The following is a 15,403-nucleotide window of genomic DNA, read 5'->3' on the forward strand; positions in this document are numbered from 1 at the left end:
TGTTAACATGATTTTAGTGTGATAAAATCACTTACTAACCTTTTCTGTGTAAAGTTATAGCCAATTTTACAACTTGTCAACAAACCCTGAAATTACTGTAAAATTACGATTTAAATAACTTTACTGCTCAAATAATACTGTAATAAATAATGAGATTTACCAGAAGAATTAATGTAAATGCTTTTATAAAAGTATAAGCTTCGCATTTCTGCCTTTACACCCTCATAAAAATGGTCCCCATTCACTTCCATTTTAAGTGCTTTACTGTAACCCAGATTTTTGCTCTTTTGTTTTATTTTTTTTTAAGAAAAGGTGGGACGAGTCCCAATTTCTTTTTTTGAGGTAATAAACATTATGCCACAAATGCTGTCAATTGAGCTCAACTTGGATTGGACTCAATTTTATCTGTTTCTCACCCACACCGATCATATTGTTTCTGAGGACATGGATTTAACCCCTGAAGTCATATGGATTACTTTTTTGCTTCCTTTGTGATTTTTGGAGCTACAAATTTGTGCTCAGCAGAAGAAAGAAAGTCATACACATTAGGGATTGCATGAGGGTGAGAAAATGATGAGAGAATTTTCTTATTTGGTCAACTATCCCTTTAACCCTTAGTAAATATTTAAAATAAATCATCAGAAAGAGGTTCTACCATGAAACTGAAAAAACTATGAAAAAAAGGTGTTCATTTACCAAACCCTTAAAGGGTGTAAAGTAAGTTGTTAAAGTGATAGGCACAGTGTTATACTGCACAGTAGATTATAATATTGTCTAATCCAATAAAATGTAGAATGAAACCTCATAGAGCCATTTAGACTATGAGACGTGGGCAGGGCTGTGCGAGTTAACGACTCTCCAGTCATTCATATGTATCAGTGTCATTGGAGCGCACAATAAATTCAAATCATCTTTAAATGAACCGCACTGATCATTGCCCTGTTTTGAAGGAAGTGTGATTATAAACCCGACCCTGCGCACATGTGGGATTGTGGGTGCTAATCTTGTGCAAGATTTGTCAGTTTCTGCATCTCGAGACCCATTTCCTACAGCCTACATTTCTCCTAATCAGCTTTTTACACTCAAATCATTTATGTTATGAAGGATGTGCAAACAACCAAGACATGCAAATGGAGCTTAAATGAGATCCATCTAAACATCCCAAATTAAAGCTAATTCCTATATGCGAACATCTTCTCGCAGGCCTAACCCATATCCTGTCGGGAAAACAACAAACATCCTGAGAAGAAACGTGTGGCTGGCACTCTAACCCTGAGCAAAGTTCTTTTTCCTTTTTTCTTCACAGCTACAGACATTCAGAGGTCTGGGTGTGCTTGAGAGAGCACAGTGTGAGATCCCTTCAAACCCCAACAGCACAAACAGGCCCTGACAGATTTGCTCTCCCTAATTCGGGGTAAGAAAAACAGCACAAGTATATAAGAGATCTTCCGTGTGCTCACAGAAAGCATGCACGCACACTCGCATGAAGAAAGGAAAAAAAAAACACACCCAACGATAGTAATTTCTAATGGAAGAGAGTGGGTGAGACTGTTCCGTTTCAATTCACTGATACCGCTAATGGCTTCTTAGCGGTTCCATGAAATCATGCAGCTGTCAAAGCAATGCATCAAGAACAGGGAGAAAAGCATTGTGTCAGGATGTTTGGCTAAACATCTGCTCCTCTGCTCTCATGGCTTGAGCAGCAGCACATACCCACACAAAGAGACGGGAGGCAGAAACACTGACTTCTCAATCTGAGGCATTCTGTAAAAACAACAGCATCCTCCATGCATAATGACTAGGGCATTGGACTAGATGAGACAGACACAGTCTGACCATTAAACCATCCCATAGTGGCATTTAACCAGCCTTTGGTGAGCCTCTGAAGTTTGCATCACTGGCCACTAATTGTAAAAAGTTCATGACATGCATAACAGAAACTTTCAAATATGTAACACTTGCTTTTTATTTTAGGTGAAAGTGGACTTCACAACACACTACAAATTTATTTAGAACCATTTTTAGTTACTTCTTACAGTATAGGAGGTTAACTGTAAAGTAAAACAAAATTGTGTAAACTGTATATATACATATAAACGCATAACAAATATATTGGCTATTCATTATATAGAAGTACATAAAATCATCTGGTAATCAAATCACTAGTGGAAATTTGAAGTCATATGGTTGTCTAAATGAGGAAATTAATATAGTCAGGTCATATGTACAAACCTCATGACTTTGAAGCTAATATTCTAATAATAAAATTTAACAATTATCAAAATATTCATTTGATCACAAAATGCTGCAGCTAATAATAATAATAAAAACAAAATCGGTCCACTGATTCATAATTAGGCTACATCATATTCTTAAATAACTCATAATGATGACATTTCAAAAACTATTAGATGTATCTGTAATAGGCTACATCTCGATTTGAAACGATGAAAACTGAATAAAACGGTCTAAATCATTAAATTACATTATTGTAACATTAGCAGCTCAAAAAACGTGGTGATGTCATTCATTCCACCTGTAAACACTGTATCACTAAACATCATTAAAAAAAAATAAAATCCTCAAGATCGTACAAAATGCCCGTGTTTATTCATTCAGCGTTATTGTGAAATCAAAACAACACGAAAAACAGTTTCACAGCCACGTCAAGTAAGATAACATAATCGACGCATTTTTGGAAAAACATCACATTTGACTTAAACTTCACATGACGTCACAGCTCCCATATAAGACATTTCTAAACTTTCTGCCTGTAACGACATGTGCAGGTCGAGTCCTAAGAATACACGGATCCGCCAGTTAAAATTAACCAAGATGGCGTGAGGCTTGTTGTTTAGAGGGCAGAAAAAAATGGAGGATATTGTAATATACACAAAGGGATAAATTTCAACAACTCGGCCAGGCGGCAGCTGCTGCTCTTTAAGGAAGCAGCAAAGATAAGAGAGACGCGAAGCTCAAACTCAACACTAGCGACCCACTCCGACAAACCAGGCGATTTCCCATCGAATATACAAGTATGTGGGCTTTAAACAATTAACAGTTTCTATCAAAAGGAATTGTAAAGTAAATGGTTTTATCTTGTTTCTAAATGAAGCGCTGTTCGCTTTTGCCATCATCTGAGAGACGGACATTAAACAGACCAAAGGTAGCTTCTGCTCCTCTACCTCCAAGTGACTCTCCCACATCGCCTTTTGCAAATAACCTCTCTAATAAATCACAAATTACATGTTTTTACCTACCCAAATCAACGGCAGGGCAGCGCTTCCTCTTTTGAAACATGTTTGGATACATTCGGGAATGTTTACAAACAGTTTACATATAAAACGTAACAGTTAAAGCGCTCGCGAGAGGGCACAAAGGCAGATTCCAACCCCGCGCGCAACATTGTGTCCACTCGTAAAGTTTTGCGATATTCGCAGTCGTGTTTGAAAAATTGCTCTCGATTGGGTTTTCCGGTCAGAACCCTTTAAATGGTTTTGACAAGTTTTGCGCTTTTTTTACGTTAGAGGGACACGCGAAGCCAACCGAAAGAAACTATCGAGTTAGCTGCCCTCGCTAAGAAATCAAGCCAACCAGCGACACAACATTGATTCTCCAATGAAACAACCGATCCAGCTCTCAATAAATTAGAAACTTACCCTTAGCTTTGACACTTGGTGTAATTCCGCTTCGGTCGGGTTCGAAGTATCACTTCAGGTAACGTTTCTCTTTGTTTTCCTTTTCGATTTGGTTTTGTAAGAGGCCGGTGTAGCAGAGATGATGAAAAAGGGAATTGGGCAGTAATTGAGTCTCGGTGTGAGTGAGTGAGTGACTGCGTGTGTATGAGTGTGTTTGTGTGTTAGTTACGAACAGCAGATTGGAGAGTCCTTTCAAGGTTTATTCTGCCTCTCTTCAAGGAATCAAAGTGACGTCAGCGTACAATACAGATAAAACTTTTATTCGCCGTGTGTAAGTGTCCGGATTATGTCAACCGCAATCTTTATTTTCAGCATCGTTTACCATTTACAAAATATGTCGGTTGCAAAGAAAAAAATAAAACAGCTTGTGGGGCTGTTGTTTATTTAATTTAAAATATGTGACACAAAAATGTTACATGTTATGTCATCTTTTTTAAAGATAATTTTTCGATGTCATTATTGGTATTTTTGATTGACAATAGTTAAATGACATGAAACTGCCTGAAAAAGAAAAAATATATAGCTAGCTACATATATATATATATATATATATATATATATATGTAGCTAGCTATATATTTTATCAATTGACAGCCCTAATATATATATATATATATATATATATATATATATATATATATATATATATATATATTAGGGCTGTCAATTGATTAAATTACATGGTGTCCCGATTAATTAATCGCATATACAAATATTTGCTGAGAAAGCCCCTCATATAGGCTAACAATAACTCAATATATAATGATTATACATATTTATATCAATATATATTGATCTACATAGTTATCTTCAAATATTACAAAATTATATATATATAAAATACAAAATATTCAGATAATTAAAATGCATTCTTGTAGCAGAAGGATTCATCATTGATAAGAAAATACAAAAAGCGGCTTTAGAATACAATGTATTGTTTACTACCATATTATTGATCATAAGTCAATCATTGGCATACAGTTATCAGCAATCCATTTCACAAGTGAATTTGTGACTCAGTTGGAGATTTATTATGAGGGCTTGTTTAAGGGCCCGTGAATTTACACCTATGTCAGACGTCTCGGGTGTGTTGCGTCATAAACATAAAATGTTTAGGTCACTGTGTCAAGTTAAATATAGTTTAATACTCAATCTTTAAACACATCTTGAGATCCCTTAGATCGCATTTGTGCTCCTTCGAGTGTTTTGAACGCAAGAATGTAGCGCATGTTTGTGTTGTTCTGTTTATATATATATATATATATATATATATATATAAATAACACACACACACTGATCGGTGTGATCAGCCACTAGATTAAAACCACCTGCCTAATATTGTATAGGTCCCCCTCGTGCCGCCAAAACAGCGCCCACCCGCATCTCAGAATAACATTCTGAGATACTATTCTTCTCACCACAATTGTACAGAGTGGTTATCGGAGATACTGTAGACTTTGTCAGTTCGAACCAGTCTTGTCATTCTCTGTTGACCTCTCTCATCAACAAGGCGTTTCCATCCGCAGAACTGCCGCTCACTGGATGTTTTTTGTTTATGGCACCATTCAGTGTAAATTCTAAAGACCATTGTGCATAAATCCCAGGAGATCAGCAGTTACAGAAATACTCAAACCAGTTTGGCACCAACAATCATGCCATGGTCCAAATCACGGAGATCACATTTTTCCCCATTCTGATGGTTGATATGAAAATTCACTGAAGCTCCTTACCCATATCTGCATGATTTTATGCACTGTTCTGCTGCCACATGATTGGCTGATTAGATAATCGCATGCATGATTGTTGGTGCCAGATGGACTGGTTTGAGTATTTCTGTAACTACTGATCTCCTGGGATTCACACACAACAGTTTTTAGAATTTACTCTGAATGGTGCCAGAAACAAAAAACATCCAGTGAGTGGCAGTTGTGTGAACAGAAATACCTTGTTGATGAGAAAGATCAACAGAGAATGACCAGACTGGATTGAACAAACAAAGTCTACGGTAACTCAGATAACCAGAGATGAATAGTATCTCAGATTGCTATTCTGAGACGTGAGTTGGTGCTGATTTGGTGGCACGATGGGGACCTACACAATATCAGGCAGGTTTTTTAAATGTTGTGGCTGATTAGTGTCACACACACACACACACACACACACATATATATATATATATATATATATATATATATATATATATATAAAGTGGTGTTTAAAAGGCATTTGTCAGTATGAGATTACAGCGTAGCTGTACATCTATACACTAGCAAAGGGAATTTGATAATATGGCATACAGTGAAATTGAATTTTTACATGGTTACTTGTCATTCAAAGCTCAGATCAATTCACATTTGAACACCAAAATCAATGTAAACAAATAAACAAAACAAGAGGATCTGGCTCAAGATGCTGCTAATAATGTGTCTGCTAATAACATGTCTGAATATCCAGACTGATGCTGAGGGAAGATCCGCATTTTTACCCATCATGGCAAGTTTGTTTATAAATACCACAAGACAGTGATGCGTGATCAGACTTGATTGCATTTGTCTCCCGTTACCTCAATGGCTATATTCAGGGATAATGGATTAACCCAGCTAATCTGACCCTGTTTCCCCTCAAATCATCAGGTGAGTGAGACAAGGTGACAACGTTCCTATTTGATAACAGAATTTCCATAATCCTAAAGATAGTGGCATCATATGAGCTGATGTCATCTTGCTTTGGAAAGAGAAAAAAAAGAGGATCTGCTCTCACCACACACACACACACAAGAGGAATAGCAAATAAAAGGCAGAATAAATGGAACTGTTACTCTTAGTATGACACTCATTGATCTCTTATTTGAATCACACATGCAGGCAAAGTGAGAGGCGGCAGAATGGCCCTTTGCAGCAGGAGCCGAGCTGGGCACCACGAGTCAGACAGCCATCTGTGCCTAATTGTGTGCTTTTTCTCCCTGCCGCTGCACTCACAATTTAGCAACAGGCTGAGGGGGGCCCTCTGACCTAGACTGGGCCAGGGGGTGTCAGGGGGTGAGGGATGAAGGGGGAGGAAGACTATTTCATTGAGCAAGAAAACAACAACAAGGGGGGGTAGGAGGGACACGCTGCCACTCCTTAGTGAGAGAGGGGTAGAGGGGAAGCAAGAGGGAGAAAAAATAGAGAGGGCAACACAGAGTTTAGCTTCACGGTTCAGATTATGGGACTAGACACTTGCGTGCATTGTGGTTTCGCTCTTTGTGATGTCATTATTTGTATTTATTTATTTTGGTAATTTTTGATCTCACTTTATAGTAGTCATCACTAATAATAGTAACAGAGAAAAGCATTTGGTAACCAATGTGTGAATAAAATTTCCCATGTGTAACAAGGCTCATGGAAGTTTTTCAAGAGTCAGGCAGGTTTTAATAATATACACTTCTGCAGTAGTTACATATTATAGTGTTATAATGTAACTGTGCAGCTATTTTTGACTGGTGAGCTAATTCCAATTGTAATCAGAGAAATTTGTGATGCTATCATTAATTACAGCTGAGATCATTTTTATATGATTATAATGAAACTTAAGATGCCTTCTCAAAGCTGTTAAAAGGAGAAATAGGGATACTGAGTTTTTTATCTCCAGAATTAGAGTTCTGAGTCTTTTTTAAATGTATTTATTTACTTTGGTATTTTATTTTTATTTGTATATCTCTCTTTAAAGTAGGCATCACTAATAACAAGGTCTATTATAGGCATAGTTCACCCAAAAATCATCATTTACTCACTCTCATGCCACACCAGATGTGTATGAGTTTCTTTCTTCTGCTGAACACAAATATTTTTAGAAGAATATTTCATCTTGTTAGGTCCATACAATGCAAGTTAATTTTTATCAAAACTATAAAGCTCCAAAATGCACATAAAGGAAGCATAAAGGTAATCCATATGACTTCAGTGGTTAAATCCATGTCTTTAGAAGCAATATGATGTGTATGGGAATTTAAGTACTTTTTTTACTATAAATTCTCCTCCCTGCCCAGCAGGTGGTGATATACATGAAAATATAACATTTCCAGCTGTGAATATGAAAGTGGAGATTGATAGGACAAAAGAACTGAAAAATGTATCTATTTATCACACACATATCGCTTCATAAGACATGGATTAAACCACTGGAGTTGTATGGATTACTTTTATGCTGCCTTTATGTGACTTTTGGAGCTTCAAAGGTCTGTTCACCATTCACTTGCATTATAAGGACCAGCAGAGCTTAGATATTCTTTTTAATATCTTTGTTTGTGTTCAGCTGAAGAAAGAAAGTCATACACATCTGGAGTGGCATGATTGAGAGAAATTATGAGAGAATTTTCATTTTGGGGTGAACTTTCCCTTTAACATAATAGCTACAGAGATAACCATAAGGTAACCAATGTGTAAATAAATATTGCACTTTTGCACATATAACAACTCTCTTGTAAGATTTTGTACATTTTAATAATGTACGTTTGCACTGTAGTTAAAAAGTACTAGTGTTATTGTCATTTAATTACACTGGTATGTCCAACTGGTGAGGTAATTGCAGTTGGGATTGGAGAGACAATTTGTAACTATCTACTGCTGAGGTCATTTTTATTTTCTGGATAATGAAACTAAATATACAATTGAAAATTATTAAGAGGAGAACTGGATATACAGAGTGGGGGACCAGAACATATAGAGGGCATGCAGACTGACTTGTTCACCAATTTATGCATTCGTTCATTGATCGTCTTTGTCTCCCCCCTCCTCACCTGTGAAGATGAATGTGGGTGAAAAAAGATGCTTATGGAGGGGCACGGAGAGGCAGGCAGACCACCGGGGATCAGTGCACTAGAGAATGGGAGGAATAGATAGGATGATTCAAATTACACATGTGTGCACTCTTGTGTCTGAACATGTGTGAATGCATGTATGTTGCATGTGCTTATGTTTATCTGTGATCATCAGACCACCCTAACCACAGTAAGAAAGCTGTAGTTGTTTGTATGCGTGTGTGTGCGCAGACATGATGGCAATATTTCTCCCTTTGAGTGACTATGTGTATAACCTCCTCCCCTCATCCAACAGAGGCACACCGGGGTTTGTAATTGTGTTGGTGCTTCTTCATTAGAGCGTGTGTGTGTGTGTGTGTGTGTGTGTTTTTGGGGGGGGGCTCAGGCTCTTAGGACTATGAGCTGCGTCATTAACAGAGGCAGGGCCTTTCTGCATGCAGCCAGAATGTCATCCGTACCTCGGTCATTTGAAACATAATAAGCACAAGTACAATGAATGCAATGCAAGCCTGCTGGGGGAGGGGTAAGTGGAGGGAGCACAGTCCGTCTCTTCTGTTGGGATGTTGTTGTTTTTTTAAAGAGGCTTGATTAGAAGATATAATAACCCACAGAATAATAACTGCTAAAGATGATCTCCCTCGAGACTGATGGAAACCAAATTAATGTGGCGATTTGGATTTAATTGTTATTTTTCTATTAGTGTGCATAAAGATAGAAGATGTCCATCAAGAGCGGGAGCTTTGCTTGCAGCTATTGATTTTTTTTCTCTTTTCTTTTCTCACCCCTCTCTCATACTCTCTTACCCTCTCTCTCTTACACAGATTTTAATAATCTCAGAACACTATATTCCCTAATACCATTAACAACACTAACCTTCCATCACCACAAAAGTGTTTAATTTCCAATGACACAAATTTCTCTCCAAGAGACTCAAATAGTGTCTTTACGCAATTTGCTGGCCTAAGGTTTTGCTTCCTGGAATAATTGAATTGCGAGCCTCTCACTTAGTCTTGAATAAAATCACTAGACAAACTGCTAATCAGTGTAAAAGACACAATAGTTTGCCCAGTTTGCCTTATTAGCCTGTTTTAAAAGAGCAAAAAGCGTTTTTCTCCCGACTGACTTAAGAGCAATGATGCTCTCATTGGAAACTCTCACAGTTTTCCTCCAATTGCACCTAACGGACGATTAGAGAAGCCCCCTTCCAAACACAGATATGACAAGAAATATATCTGTAAGTTATTCAAGCTGTTTGTTCCTCTGTCAGCGCTGCTGTTTGTATGCATAAATAAAAAATGACCTTTAAATGTTTACATAATTTATACAGCCATAAATTCTTAATATATCTAACTGCAAATGAGAGAGCGAGACGTTTGATTATGGTTCATAGCGGAGTTCAAATACAGGCTGTCGGGTGTGATATACACCGGTCAGCAATGAAAACCATTTTTACATTTGACTGGGGCAGGGGTTGTCTCCTCTGCTGACTCAATGATTAAACATCTGTATAGCATCAGAAAAGATTAAAAATGTTATTTTGACTTTTAAAATGAACATTATATTACAGTGTAGCTCAGCAGGACGCTCACAAATTATAACATCATCATAAGAGTGTGTAGTCATAATGTTTATGATGACTGAACATAAGCTGACCTTTGACCTATGGATGTAATGTTTACAGAGAGACGTGAGAGCACATGCTAAACATTTTTTTCCCTTCTGCTTACTGTAGATGCATTTAATCATCCCTAGATGTGGGAAAAGTCTTAACATGGCGGCGATGAGGTAAACAGATGGGAAGTGATGGAGTGGCAGACCCAAGGGGATAACCACATGAGGTGTGACAGACCACTGACATCAGCCCCTGTTCTCTGCTCACTCTCTTGCTCAGTCTCTCTCCCCCCCACATGTACTCATTTGCAGGAAGAGGACATTAATGTAAGGGGGAAAAGGAATACAGTCATGGCTTTAAAAACGAGTATCTTCTCATTGAGATGCAAGCATTGCCAACTTTTCTGAGTCAGAATGCACTTGTCAAAGGAAATATATTTATACAGCATACTTGTGCTTTTAATTCCTTCTTTTAAGAGACCAAATATATAATTTTATCCCATGCAGTACATTTGGAAAAAAGTAAATGTTAGATTTTATTGGCACATTATCAGAGCAGCTATCATAAAGGGATAGTTTACCCAAAAATGTAAATTCTCTCATCATTTACTCACCCTCATGACATCCCAGATGTGTTTGACTTTCTTTTTTCTGCTGAACACAAATGAAGATTTTTAGAAGAATATTTGAGCTCTGTAGGTCCTTACAATGCAAATTAATGGTGACCAAAAATGTTAAGCTCCAAAAGCACATGAAGGAAGCATACAAGTAATCCATAATACTCCAGTGGTTAAATCCATGTCTTCAGAAGTGATATGATAGATGTGTTTGAGAAACAAATCATTATTTGTGCATATCGCCACCTACTGGGCAGGGAGGGAATTTACATTAATAAAGGACATAAATATTGATCATTTCTCACCCACACCTATCACATCTCTACTTAAGATATAGATTTAACCACTGGAGTCTTCTTGATTAATTTTTTGCTGCCTTTATGTGCATTTTGGAGCTTCGAAATTGTTGTACCCATTCACTTGCATTGTGAGGACCTACAGAGCTGAGATATTCTTTAGAGATAAATCTTTGCTTGTGTTCAGCAGAATAAATAATGTCATACACATCTGGAATGGCATGAGGGTGAGTAAATGATGAGAGAATTTGAATTTTTGGGTAAATTAACCCTTGACCCAGTGGTGTCAAGTTCATGATAACCTGATCACTTAACTGAGTAAACCATCCTCTCCTCACTGTCGACAACAAATCAGCTCTCTTATAAAACACCATTACAGTAGTTAAATGTTCACGTTTAACAGTTGTAATTGACATTTTCCCTCACTCCCTTCAGCAATGATATATCAAAGAGTGCATCAGCAGCCGGAGAAGAGAAAACATTAGGAGGATTAATAAAGGGAGGGGGGTGGAGGGTTGAAGAAAATAGATTGAGCATTCTCCACGATCAGTAAAATAGGATCTGTCAAGCAACCCTCCAATTTTCATCCTTTAGGGGGAAAAAAAGAGACGGATGTAAATTTTCATGGGTGAAATGAAGGAAAAACCGAGGAGAGGCTGCGCTGCCGATCAATTCCCCAGATTAGCTTTCAGCTGCTGTGCCTGCTTCCATTTGTAAAGATAATATTATTTAATAACCTTTTGAATGACTATTTATATTATTGTACTGCCTACAGTGCAAAGCACTAATGGAAATATTTAACATACATTTTTCTTTTAAAAACGATGCCTTAAACTACAGTTGTGAGAATTATTGTGGAATTAAAGGGATGTGCATAAAGGATTTTCCCTGGCCTTGGCATGCTGTCCTCAATTACATTCTGCTCAAGTGGAACAATGGACTGATGCTTTATCGTGTATATACTGTATATTATGTACTGTTAATGAATGTCACATATAGATGCTATTCATGGTCTCTAGCATCAGAGCCAAGGGCATAGACAAATAAGGGTGTTAGTGAATCACTTCAAAATGTGCAAAGGAATTATATAATTATAGATCAAAGTAAAGTAAGGGCAACTGCAAGAGGAGATTATCTCCCTGAAAAATGATATCTTGGCTTTTGTTATACTTCTACGAAGATAGACATCTGAAAATGTGAAACAGTCGCTTCATGTTTGGCTACAAAAGGGGAAGAAAGAGTGTGAGAGAAAGACAAAGGTTTTAAAATCTTCTAAACTCTCACGCTTTTTATGTGCTGTATTTATTTATAAGTGTAACCTCTTTTGGATCAACCTCATTTCAAAACACTGACCCAGAACACCTTTCTGCGGACTTCCACTTTCTGTCTAGCAAGACGCTAAATTGCATAATGTCAACCAAAAGTTCACATTTGTTCTCCTTTGCCCATCTCAGGAAATCTATTTAAATTTTCACGCCAACTGTCAGTCCGCATCAAATCTTGATTTATGCAAAGACAACGTCTGCTTTAATTAGTCATTTCAGCTCAATGCTGGCTGTGCTCTAGGCAGCAAGCAGGGTCAGGCATTCGGAGGAGACTCCATGTCGTATGATCAAAACTAGGCCATCAGCAACACTGTGATAATAGCCATGTCTTGTCTGCCAGTGTGTGTTCAAGTGTGTTTATATCCCCCATGAGCCATCCATCTCCACTCAGCAGGATGGTTTTGGGTGGAGCACGGATAATCACAGCAGTCACTATACACCTGGAGGACTGGAAAATAATAAACAAAAAACAGGTAGCTTTTCCCGTCTGATCTCTGTTCTTTTCTAAGTACTTGATAGAGAGAGAGAGAGAGAGAGAGAGAGAGAAAAGAAAAATGTAATGTTTACACAGCAGTATTACATTAATCACAAGAAAATTGGTTAGAATTAACCATTTCCATGTACAATATGCACTTTCACAGTCATTTGTGGATTAGAGGAAGAGATCTTTGAAACGAAAGTAAACTAAACCATGTGTTTCAGCTTGTTTGAATTGCGGTACTTCTTGATTATCAGTCACAATCACGTAGATCAAACAAAAATGTTCGAAAACTCATGCTAAATTCACATCAACTGCCATTTCAGATGCTTAGAAGACAGCTTCTTCTCTGGTGATTTGTCAAACATTGTGGAAGTGCTTGTGAGTAACAACAATCACATGAATGGGTGGACAGAAAAGCTAATTCTTACCAAGAATTCTATTTTAAGTTTTGTGTGCTGTTTGGCTGACTGAAGTGGCATTGTGTCTTTTGTGAAAGCATGACCCTCTGAGGTGCGCTCATGTGCCGTGAACCTCGGCCAGGGAAAAAAAGCAGGGGGCTTGAGACCATGGGAAGGCGTGGGAAAGCGCTAGTGAACGAAGGACGGTGGAAAAGCCGAGCGGTCTGCAGGCATTCCTTTGTGATTACACATTTGTGGAGGAGGCCAGACATTCTTTCAGCCATGTCTGAAGCTGCTGACTTCTCCCCTTGATCCTGCCGTTGTTGTTTTTTTCTCTGTAAAAAAAGAAACTCTGCTGTGATTTTTTTTTATTTGGTACCTGGAGACTGTGTTTCCATATACAGATGTATGACTCTGAATCAGTCCTCACATGTTTCAATTTGCACTTTGTTTTAACATCTTTAGATCCTGAAAAGTACAAAAGTCAACCATTTGCCAGCAGAGATTAGACAATGTTTATCACCCTTCCTTGGACATTAAGTTGAAACTTCAGTGGTGGGGCACCTATGTTTAGAACTTCCTTCCTCTTTTACAAACATAAACTTCAGAACCTTTTCTTAATCCAGTCATCCATTGGTGGGAGGCCAAACATGACAGCAGACGGAGAGCAAACACTAGTGGGGGTGGTGCTTGTGTTCCGCCTTTGTTTGGACGGTGACCTCTTCATTATAGGGCCTTTGTCACAATGTAAGGATTACAAGTGAAAGAGAGCTATACCTCTGTTAGTCATAGAGAATAAAAAAAGCTGGCTCCTAAAATGAAAATTTTTTTATAAAATGTTCGTCCATATGAATATACATGAAGGCAATTCTGCAGTGTGACAATATTTTAAGCAATGTAAAATTTGGCATTTATTTTATGCATATAAGCATGTATTGGGTGACTACTGTAAAACATTTATTAAATATCTATTAACTAACATTTCCTTTCTAATACTTTGATCACTGACCCAGTTAAAATAATAATTTAATATTCAAAAAAAATAACATGGTCAAAACATGCCTGCTGTTTAAAACTTTTCAATCAAAAAACCTTGTGCCATTAAACATGACTGGCATTTCATATCAGCGAGACCTTATCAGTCTTCCTAGACAATGAAATTGAATTCTTCTAATCTTGTGTGCATATTACACCCTAATGACAATATATTTTCCACAGTTAATCCTATGTATGAATATATTTGGTGTATTTATAGATATTGTAACTTGACTTCTAAAAGGTTTTTTTTTTTTTTTTTTTTGCAGTTCTCGTTATTGTCTTATCACACTTCACAGTATTTTTAATTACCACAGTGACATGAGAAATACCATGTGGCTCTGAGCAAATACAAACGAAAGAGCAATTATTACTATAACAGATGCATTATACCGCCCTCTACCGGTCAAGAAGACAAATATCCAAATATGGACGTATACAACAATAAATGTCGCCTTTGATTGGCTAAATTTGTGTAGTGAAATGTGTGTCAGTGACGTGACGCTCAATTCTATTAAATTGTTTTAAAATACATTAGAAATGCAACTCACATAAAACAATTACTTGAATACACCTCAGCTACGATGGACCTGTTTATAATTACTGTTTCAAAGTAATTGTTTTTTTTTCTTTCTGGGGCTTAAAGTACAAAATGTAAAACTGGAGTTACTGGATGGAGAAAAATGAAAGTCTCATTAAAAACTGAAATTCTTGAAAAAAATAAATGTTGGCACAAGTAGTTGAAGTAATCTTATATTATTAATTCAAGTCAAGTGGAGTGGAGTGAACAACATGCTGGAAGCCATTACATAAATAAATAAATAAAATAAAGAAGACCCCTTAAAGATATAGTTCACCCAAAAATGAAAATTCTCTTACCATTTACTTACCCTCATGCCATCCTAGATGTGTATGATGTTCTTTCTTCTGCTAAACACAAACGAAGATTTTTTTATAATTTTTACAAACGATTATTTATATAAGATTGTTGATAACATTTTTATAAGAATATTTCAACTCTGTAGGTCCTCACAATGCAAGTGAATGGGTACCAAAATTTTGAAGCTCCAAAAATTATATAAAGGCAACAAAATAAAGGTCAAACGACTCCAGTGGTTAAATCTATATCTTCCGAAACGATATG

The 15,403-nt window shown here is 37.1% G+C and overlaps 2 protein-coding genes across 10 annotated transcripts in view; one reads left to right on the forward strand and one right to left on the reverse strand.

The window, feature by feature from the left end:
* The window catches only part of LOC127646161 (bromodomain adjacent to zinc finger domain protein 2B-like), a 118,580-nt gene extending 114,720 nt beyond the window's left edge, over nt 1-3,860 (reverse strand). For 7 of the 9 annotated variants that reach the window (XM_052129635.1, XM_052129634.1, XM_052129633.1 and 4 more), the window contains exon 1: nt 3,660-3,860. The gene's annotated coding sequence lies outside the window, so the exon portion shown is untranslated. Of the gene's footprint in view, nt 1-3,260; nt 3,584-3,659 lie in introns of those variants that run through there. The other 2 variants (XM_052129632.1, XM_052129628.1) reach the window with 2 other exon arrangements.
* The window catches only part of LOC127646163 (E3 ubiquitin-protein ligase MARCHF7-like), a 37,715-nt gene continuing 25,127 nt past the window's right edge, over nt 2,816-15,403 (forward strand). Inside the window, exons 1-2 of the mRNA XM_052129639.1 lie at nt 2,816-3,035; nt 10,229-10,334. The gene's annotated coding sequence lies outside the window, so the exon portion shown is untranslated. The remainder of the gene's footprint in view (nt 3,036-10,228; nt 10,335-15,403) is intronic.

The sequence above is a fragment of the Xyrauchen texanus genome, chromosome 7 (genome assembly GCF_025860055.1).
Source record: "Xyrauchen texanus isolate HMW12.3.18 chromosome 7, RBS_HiC_50CHRs, whole genome shotgun sequence".
Classification (NCBI taxonomy): domain Eukaryota; kingdom Metazoa; phylum Chordata; class Actinopteri; order Cypriniformes; family Catostomidae; genus Xyrauchen; species Xyrauchen texanus.